This window comes from Podarcis raffonei, chromosome 10 (genome assembly GCF_027172205.1).
Source record: "Podarcis raffonei isolate rPodRaf1 chromosome 10, rPodRaf1.pri, whole genome shotgun sequence".
Lineage (NCBI taxonomy): Eukaryota > Metazoa > Chordata > Lepidosauria > Squamata > Lacertidae > Podarcis > Podarcis raffonei.
Genome location: NC_070611.1, coordinates 79,169,459 through 79,178,305, shown reverse-complemented (window position 1 = coordinate 79,178,305; position 8,847 = coordinate 79,169,459).

Sequence of the window (8,847 nt, the reverse complement as noted above, 5' to 3'; positions counted from 1 at the left end):
AAATAGATACATTACCAGACCCTCCAAGTGTCCCTATTTTCCAGGGATGTCCCTGATTTAGAGAAGCCATCCCGGTTTCTGATTTGACCCCGGAATGTCCCACTTTTCCTTAGGATGTCCCTATTTTCACTGGAGAAATGTTGGAGGGTATGGAGTTATCTGACCCCCCAAGCCGTCTGAAGGCAATCCTGTACAGGGAAGTTTCTTACATTTAATGTTTTATTGTGTTTTTATATATGTTGGAAGCTGCCCAGAGTGACTGGGGCAACCCAGTAAGATTTGTGGGGTATAAATAGCAAAATTATCATTATGGAATGGGACGTTCCTATTTTCATCAGATAAATGTTGGAGGGTATACTTTGTAGCTGGGCAATTTCTCATTTTCTGCACAGATCTTATGTACTATCTCCCAGGATACTTAGAGGTAAGGACCAACAACATGTATATATTCATCTGTCACTCTCCTCGGCCACCCAAACATCCTGAGCTGCACATTTAGGGGATTTGAGGCTCAGGGGCTGGCAGAAGGGAGTCTGGGGATGGAAATTATTGTGAGGTGACCAATAGACAGAGAAAAAATAGAAGCTTTTGGAGACGAAAAAGGGACCAGTACAGAACTTTAATATCACAGCCATGAACAATGTGTGTATCTGAAGAAGTGTGCATGCACACGAAAGCTTATGCCCAGAACAAACTTAGTTGGTCTCTAAGATGCTACTGGACAAAAATATATATATATATATATATATATATATATATATATATATATATATATGTCAGAGCTGCCCGAGGTCCCAGCTCACAAAGGACCAACGCCGCTTCGTTGTTAAGTATAAAAGTCTTTATTGAAGTTCAGTTTCACTTTTACAGCCGCAGCGTGCAGCCCTACGTCTCAAACTCTAGACCGCTGAAGCTCCGTCTGAATCTCCTCCCCCCTGACACCAGTTTAAGACTCTAGCCTTGCGCCACCTCTTCCTTTGTTCTTTCCTCCTCTGGTTCCGCCTGTCCGTCGGGGTCTCGCCCTTCCTAGACTCTTCTGACGCTGAGTCCCCTGAATCTTCCCCCTCCCTCCGGCGGGCTTTAGGACCTGGCTCCCAATCCGGGTTTCCTGCTGTCCAGCGCGCCTGTACATTTGAACTTGGCACGCGCGCCCAGCCTGCCACCTTCCTTCTGACCGTTACACTGCTGCTGTCACTGCTCCCCCCTTCGGGGAGGCTAGCTGGAACTGACCTCCCCTCCGTTTCCCCACTTTCCGATGGGGGCGTGGTCAGCCCTGACTCATCTTCTCTCCCCGCTGGAGGAGAGGCTGGTCCTGACTCATGTGACTCTTCCCCCCACTACGCTCTGGTGGGGAAGCTGGTCCTGATCCCCCACTGCTGCTTTGGGAGTCCCCGCTGGCCCCTTGCTTCTGGTGCGTCCCCCCTGGGACCCCCCTTGCCCTGACCATCGGTGCCCCCTTCTGGGAATCTTCTGATTCGCTGGAGAAGCTCATGGAATCTCTCGGGTCACTGTCATACTCCCCTACGCTGCCCTCGTATTCCTCCCCTTCGCTCTCCATTTCCTCTCTCCCCTGTGCTAGTGCTCCTGAGCCCCTGACATCCATCCCCCCCTCGAAGCCCCCCCTTCCCCCCTCCCCCTCTTCGGGTGTGGGTTCCGGGTGCTCCAGTGCTGTGGGTGTGAGTGCGGGATACCGTTCTTTCCCCCTGGTGTGCAGCCGGCCAGCGGGATCTGGCCCGCCCGCAATGGGCTCGTCGACGTCGATTTCCTCTGCTTCCATTTCTCTGCTGTCGTCCTCGAATCCAGGATCCTCCCCCAACACGTCCATGTCCTCCCCTCCCCCTGGTACCTCGGGTGAGGCTGCGTGTAAGGGCCCCCTCAGCAGTTCCCTGCTCCACCCCACCTCCGGTTGATTGTCCCACCAATAGGAGCGGTCTGTGACAAACCCCGAGAGTGACCCCTCCGGGGAGCTTGTTTCTGGCGTCGGCTCCTCAGCTGATGAGAAACCCTGGAACGTACTGGCTGAAAGTGTGGGTGTGAAAAGCCAGTCGTCGAAATACTCCGCCGGCATGGGTCTGTGTGGGAAGATTGCATGGAACTCGTCTTTGAGGTAGTGCTCCTCCACGGCATAGCACGGTACCCACCTGTTGGCGCTGGCCGGGGTACCTTCCCTGGCGAGGAGATATTCAACTCCCTCTTCCCCCCATCTCGAGTCCAAAATCTCCGTGACCTCGTTGAGTGGCGTCACCCTCTGTGATCCCTCCCCTGTTGGCGATGTGCTACGTGGGGCTGGTGCGGTCCCTGGCGCCTGAAACCTGTGGGGTGCCTTGTAGGGTGTGAGCACTGACCTATGAAAGACTGGGTGCATTCTGGAACCCTCCGGGAGTGTCAACCGGAAGGCCACTGGATTGATTTGTGCCGCGACCTGGTAAGGCCCCAGCTGCTTGTGTCTGAGCTTCTTCTTAGCTAACGTTCTGGCTGGCACTGCCTGGGCTGCTAACCAGACCCAGTCCCCCACCTGGATGTCTTCCCCGACCCTCCTGTGCCTGTCTGCCTGCATTTTGTAGGCGTGTTTCGCTAGTTCCAAGTGCCTTCGGAGTTGCTCGTGGACCTCCTGTAACTCTGCTGCCAAGTGCTCTGCCCCCCGTGGCTCCCCCTCCCCCTTCGTCTCTAACCCCGGGAAGGTTCTGGGATGCCCCCCATTGTTAGCGAAGAACGGTGTCACCCCTGTAGACCCGTGCTTCGTGTTGTTGTAGGCAAACTCGGCCAGCGGTAGGTAGTCCACCCAGGTCGAGGGCTGTTGATTCGCGTAGCATCGCAGGTACTGCTGCATGATGGCGTTGACCCTCTCCGCTTGTCCGTTGGTCTGCGGGTGTTGTGCAGACGCTAAGTTGATCTTGACGTTCAGGATGCCCAGCAGCTTTTGCCAGAAGTTCGAGATGAATTGGCGGCCCCGGTCGGACAGGATGGACCGCGGCAAGCCGTGAGCTTTGAACACATGGTCTATGAACAGCTTGGCGGTCTGCTCCGCTGTGGCCACCTTCGCGCAAGGAATGAAGTGCGCCATCTTGGTGAACAGGTCTACAACCACGAGTACCGCTGTCTTGCCTCGCGAGCTGGGCAGATCTGTGACAAAGTCCAGGGCCACTTTCTCCCACGGTTCGAGCGGCGTCTGCAGCGGTTCCAGCAGACCCGCCGGCTTCCTGTGTACTGGTTTGGCCCTTTGGCAGGTGTCACACCTGGAGACGTAATCCGCGACTTCTCCCCTCACCTTGGGCCACCAAAAGTCCCTGGTGACTAATTCCGCCGTCTTGTCCTTGCCAAAGTGCCCAGCGCTGGGCGCGTCGTGTAACTGCTGCAGGACTTTCGCGTGGAGGTCGTCTCCCGGTACGTAGAGAGCCCCTTTGCGATGAGCAGTCCGTCGCGTATCTGGAACTCGTCGTCCTTCGCTGTGCCGCTGCGCACCTCCTTCATCTTGGATTGTGCAAACGAATCCGTCTGCAGCGCGCGACGCACCGCGTCCAGGTCCACGGCGGCTGAAGCGCACGGCCACGCTTTCGGTGCGAAAATGTGTTTGGCCGCCACCGGTGCCGCTTCCTCGAGATACTGCGGCTTCCTGGATGCTTCTACTTCTGCGTAAAGCGTCGAGACTGCATTTTGCAGTTCTGTCACCTTCTCCTCCCCCTTCATGGATCACTGCCTTGCCGTGGCGAAGGGGCTTGAAGAACTCAGAGAAGCTATGAACTACGCCGAGCAGGGCACACAAGATGAACAGGTCATAGTGGAGAGTTTTGACCAAACGTGATCCACCTGGAGGAGGAACCGGCAAGCCACTCCAGTATCCTTGCCAAGAAAACTCCATGGACAAAGACAACAGGCATATAAAAGTTATGACGCTGGAAGATGAGCCCCTCAGGTCGGAAGGCGTCCAACATGCTACTGGGGAAGAGCGGAGGGCAAGTACAAGTAGATCCAGAGCTGATGAAGCGGCTGGGCCAAAGCCGAAAGGACGCTCAGTTGCGGATATTCCTGGAAGCGAAAGGAAAGTCCAATGCTGTAAAGAAAAATATTGCATAGGAACCTGGAATGTAAGAACCATGAACCTGGGTAAGTTGGAGGTGGTCAAAAATGAGATGGCAAGAATAAATATTGACATCCTGGGCATCAGTGAACTAAAATGGACGGGAATGGGCGAATTCAGTTCGGATGACCATCACATCTACTACTGTGGGCAAGAAACCCATAAAAGAAATGGAGTGGCCCTCATAGTCAACAAAAGAGTGGTGAAAGCTGTACTGGGATGCAATCTCAAAAATGATAGAATGATCTCGATACGAATCCAAGGCAGACCTTTTAACATCACAGTAATCCAAGTTTATGCACCAACCACTGGTGCTGAAGAAACTGAAATAGACCAATTCTATGAAGACTTACAAGACCTTATAGAAGTGACACCAAAGAAGGATGTTCTTCTCATTATAGGGGATTGGAATGCTAAAGTAGGGAATCAAGAGATAAAAGGAACAACTGGCAAGTTTGGCCTTGGAGATCAAAACAAAGCAGGGCAAAGGCTAATAGAGTTCTGTCAAGAGAACAAGCTGGTCATCACAAACACGCTTTTCCAACAACACAAGAGACGACTCTACACATGGACATCACCAGATGGGCAGTATCGAAATCAGATTGATTATATTCTCTGCAGCCAAAGATGGAGAAGCTCTATACAGTCAGCAAAAACAAGACCTGGAGCTGACTGTGGCTCAGATCATCAACTTCTTATAGCAAAATTCAAGCTTAAACTGAAGAAAGTAGGAAAAACCACTGGGCCGGTAAGATACAATCTAAGTCAAATCCCTTATGAATACACAGTGGAAGTGACGAACAGGTTTAAGGATTTAGATTTGGTGGACAGAGTGCCTGAAGAACTATGGATGGAGGCTCGTAACATTGTACAGGAGGCAGCAACGAAAACCATCCCAATGAAAAGGAAATGCAAGAAAGCAAAGTGGCTGTCCAACGAGGCCTTACAAATAGCGGAGGAGAGAAGGCAAGCAAAATGCGAGGGAGATAGTGAAAGATACAGGAAATTGAATGCAGATTTCCAAAGAATAGCAAGGAGAGACAAGAAGGCCTTCTTAAACGAGCAATGCAAACAAATAGAGGAAAACAACAGAATAGGAAGAACCAGAGATCTGTTCAAGAAAATTGGAGATATGAAAGGAACATTTCGTACAAAGATTACCATAATAAAGGACAAAAGTGGTAAGGACCTAACAGAAGCAGAAGACATCAAGAAGAGGTGGCAAGAATACACAGAGGAATTATACCAGAAAGATATGGATGTCTCGTACACCCCAGGTAGTGTGGTTGCTGACCTTGAGCCAGACATCCTGGAAAGTGAAGTCAAATGGGCCTTAGAAAGCACTGCAAATAACAAGGCCAGTGGAAGTGATGGTATTCCAGCTGAACTATTTAAAATTTTAAAAGATAATGCTGTTAAGGTGCTACACTCAATATGCCAGCAAATTTGGAAAACTCAGCAGTGGCCAGAAGATTGGAGAAGATCAGTCTACATCCCAATCCCAAAGAAGGGCAGTGCCAAAGAATGCTCCAACTACCGCACAATTGCACTCATTTCACACGCTAGCAAGGTTATGCTTAAAATTCTACAAGGAAGGCTCAAACAGTATGTGGATCGAGAACTCCCAGAAGTGCAAGCTGGATTTAGAAGAGGCAGAGGAACCAGAGACCAAATTGCAAACATGCGCTGGATTATGGAGAAAGCTAGAGAGTTCCAGAAAGACATCTACTTCTGCTTCATTGACTATGCAAAAGCCTTTGACTGTGTCGACCACGGCAAACTATGGCAAGTTCTTAAAGAAATGGGAGTGCCTGATCACCTCATCTGTCTCCTGAGAAATCTCTATGTGGGACAAGAAGCTACAGTTAGAACTGGATATGGAACAACTGATTGGTTCAAAATTGGGAAAGGCGTACGACAAGGCTGTATTTTGTCTCCCTGCTTATTTAATTTATACGCAGAATACATCATGCGAAAGGCTGGGCTGGATGAATCCCAAGCTGGAATTAAGATTGCCGGAAGAAATATCAACAATCTCAGATATGCAGATGACACAACCTTGATGGCAGAAAGTGAGGAGGAATTAAAGAACCTTTTAATGAGGGTGAAAGAGGAGAGCGCAAAATATGGTCTGAGGCTCAACATCAAAAAAACGAAGATCATGGCCACTGGTCCCATCACCTCCTGGCAAATAGAAGGGGAAGAAATGGAGGCAGTGAGAGATTTTACTTTCTTGGGCTCCATGATCACTGCAGATGGTGACAGCAGCCACGAAATTAAAAGATGCCTGCTTCTTGGGAGAAGGGCAATGACAGGCCTAGACAGCATCTTGAGAAGTAGAGACGTCACCTTGCCAACAAAGGTCCGTATAGTTAAAGCCATGGTTTTCCCAGTAGTGATGTATGGAAGTGAGAGCTGGACCATAAAGAAGGCTGATCGCCGAAGAATTGATGCTTTTGAATTATGGTGCTGGAGAAGACTCTTGAGAGTCCCATGGACTGCAAGAAGATCAAACGCATCCATTCTTAATGAAATCAGCCCTGAGTGCTCACTGGAAGGACAGATCGTGAAGCTGAGGCTCCAGTACTTTGGCCACCTCATGAGAAGAGAAGACTCCCTGGAGAAGACACTGATGCTGGGAAAGATGGAGGGCACAAGGAGAAGGGGGCGACAGAGGATGAGATGGTTGGATAGTGTTCTCGAAGCCACAAACATGAGTCTGACCAAACTGCGGGAGGTAGTGGAGGACAGAGGTGCCTGGCGTGCTCTGGTCCATGGGGTCACGAAGAGTCGGACACGACTAAACGACTAAACAACAACAACACACCTTCTCCTCTGTAGTCATCTTTGCCTATCTTCGTGAGCTCGCAAAACACCAAGTTTTGCCCCTCGCTGCGCCAACTCACGCTGCGAGGGTTGAATACTTTTGGAGACGGAGCTTACTGTCAAAGCTGCCCTAGGTCCCAGCTCACAAAGGACCAACGCCGCTTCATTGTTAAGTATAAAAGTCTTTATTGAAGTTCAGTTTCACTTCCACAGCCGCAGCGCGCAGCCCTACGTCTCAAACTCTAGACCGCCGAAGCTCCGTCTGAATCTCCTCCCCCCTGACAGCAGTTTAAGATTCTAGCCTTGCTCCACCTCTTCCTTTGTTCTTTCCTCCTCTGGTTCCGCCTGTCCGTCGGGGTCTCGCCCTTCCTAGACTCTTCTGACGCTGAGTCCCCTGAATCTTCCCCCTCCCTCTGGCGGGCTTTAGGACCTGGTTCCCAATCCGGGTTTCCTGCTGTCCCGCGCGCCTGTACATTTGAACTTGGCGTGCGCGCCCAGCCTGCCACCTTCCTTCTGACCGTTACACTGCTGCTGTCACTGCTTCCCCCTTCGGGGAGGCTAGCTGGAACTGACCTCCCCTCCGTTTCCCCACTTTCCGATGGGGGCGTGGTCAGCCCTGACTCATCTTCTCTCCCCGCTGGAGGAGAGGCTGGTCCTGACTCATGTGACTCTTCCCCCCCACTACGCTCTGGTGGGGAAGCTGGTCCTGATCCCCCGCTGCTGCTTTGGGAGTCCCCGCTGGCCCCTTGTTTCTGGTGCGTCCCCCCTGGGACCTCCCTTGCCCTGACCATCGGCGCCCCCTTCTGGGAATCTTCTGATTCGCTGGAGAAGCTCATGGAATCTCTCGGGTCACTGTCATACTCCCCTACGCTGCCCTCGGATTCCTCCCCTTCGCTCTCCATTTCCTCTCTCCCCTGTGCCTCTGCTCCTGAGCCCCTGACAATGCCCAATTTCCATGTTATGATCTGCCATTTTTTGTGTTCTGCTCTATTACTGCTTTGTTGTATGCTGCTTTCAGTGCCATATGGACAAAAATATGTCTTTAAAAATCCATTCAAATAAATAAGTAACCAGGCTAAGTTTGCTCTTAATTGCCTGTCTAGGATATATTCTCAGAGGTATGAAGTCTGTACAGATAACTTTTGAAATCTCTCAGGGATATAAAGACTCATGATAATGAGTTTTCAAGTTTTAATTATAAAAATTGTTATTTTCTAGTCACACACAGAGATTGGATTTTATTCTGTTCAGATGGGGGCCTAGACCTGATGGTTCCTCAGGCCATGAAGACAAGAATTAACCACTTGTGATCAGAAACTTGGTTGAGAAGATTGATTCAGCTTTCCATTGTTGCCATTTGAATCAGCAGAGATATTCTGGTCCCCCCCCCAAAAAAATTTGTTAACACAGCCTAATTAAGTCAGATGATATAAGAAGCGTTTTTGGTTTTTCATGGTTTTATCAAACATTTGCTGTTTCTTAGACTGGTGTCATAACCAGAAAGGTGTTTTATTTATTCTTAAATTTAATCAAAACATTTGAAATCCCCTCGCGATGTTAGTGGATTAGATCTTCTTATGTTCTTTTAGAAGTGTTCCTAAAGCTGCAATTACAGGCACATTTACTTGGGAGGAAGCCACATGGAGGTTAATGGAACTTAATTTTAAGGAAATGTGTGTGAGATTAGGCTGCACAAAGCTATTTGATTCAGATCCATCAGGCAACCTATTTTCCCTTTCAACAAATGTTATCCAACAGGACACCCCGTAAGGTAAATATTTCAAGTTTCTTTTGTATGTATTTTACATTTTTTGTCAAAAATTTAAACTGTAATATAGCAAGCTGACTTTAGTAATTGATTCTTTTAGGAGAACACCCATAATTTTTTTCCATTAGAGATGTTCACCACCCTATTAATACCACACAATATCATACTATAGTCA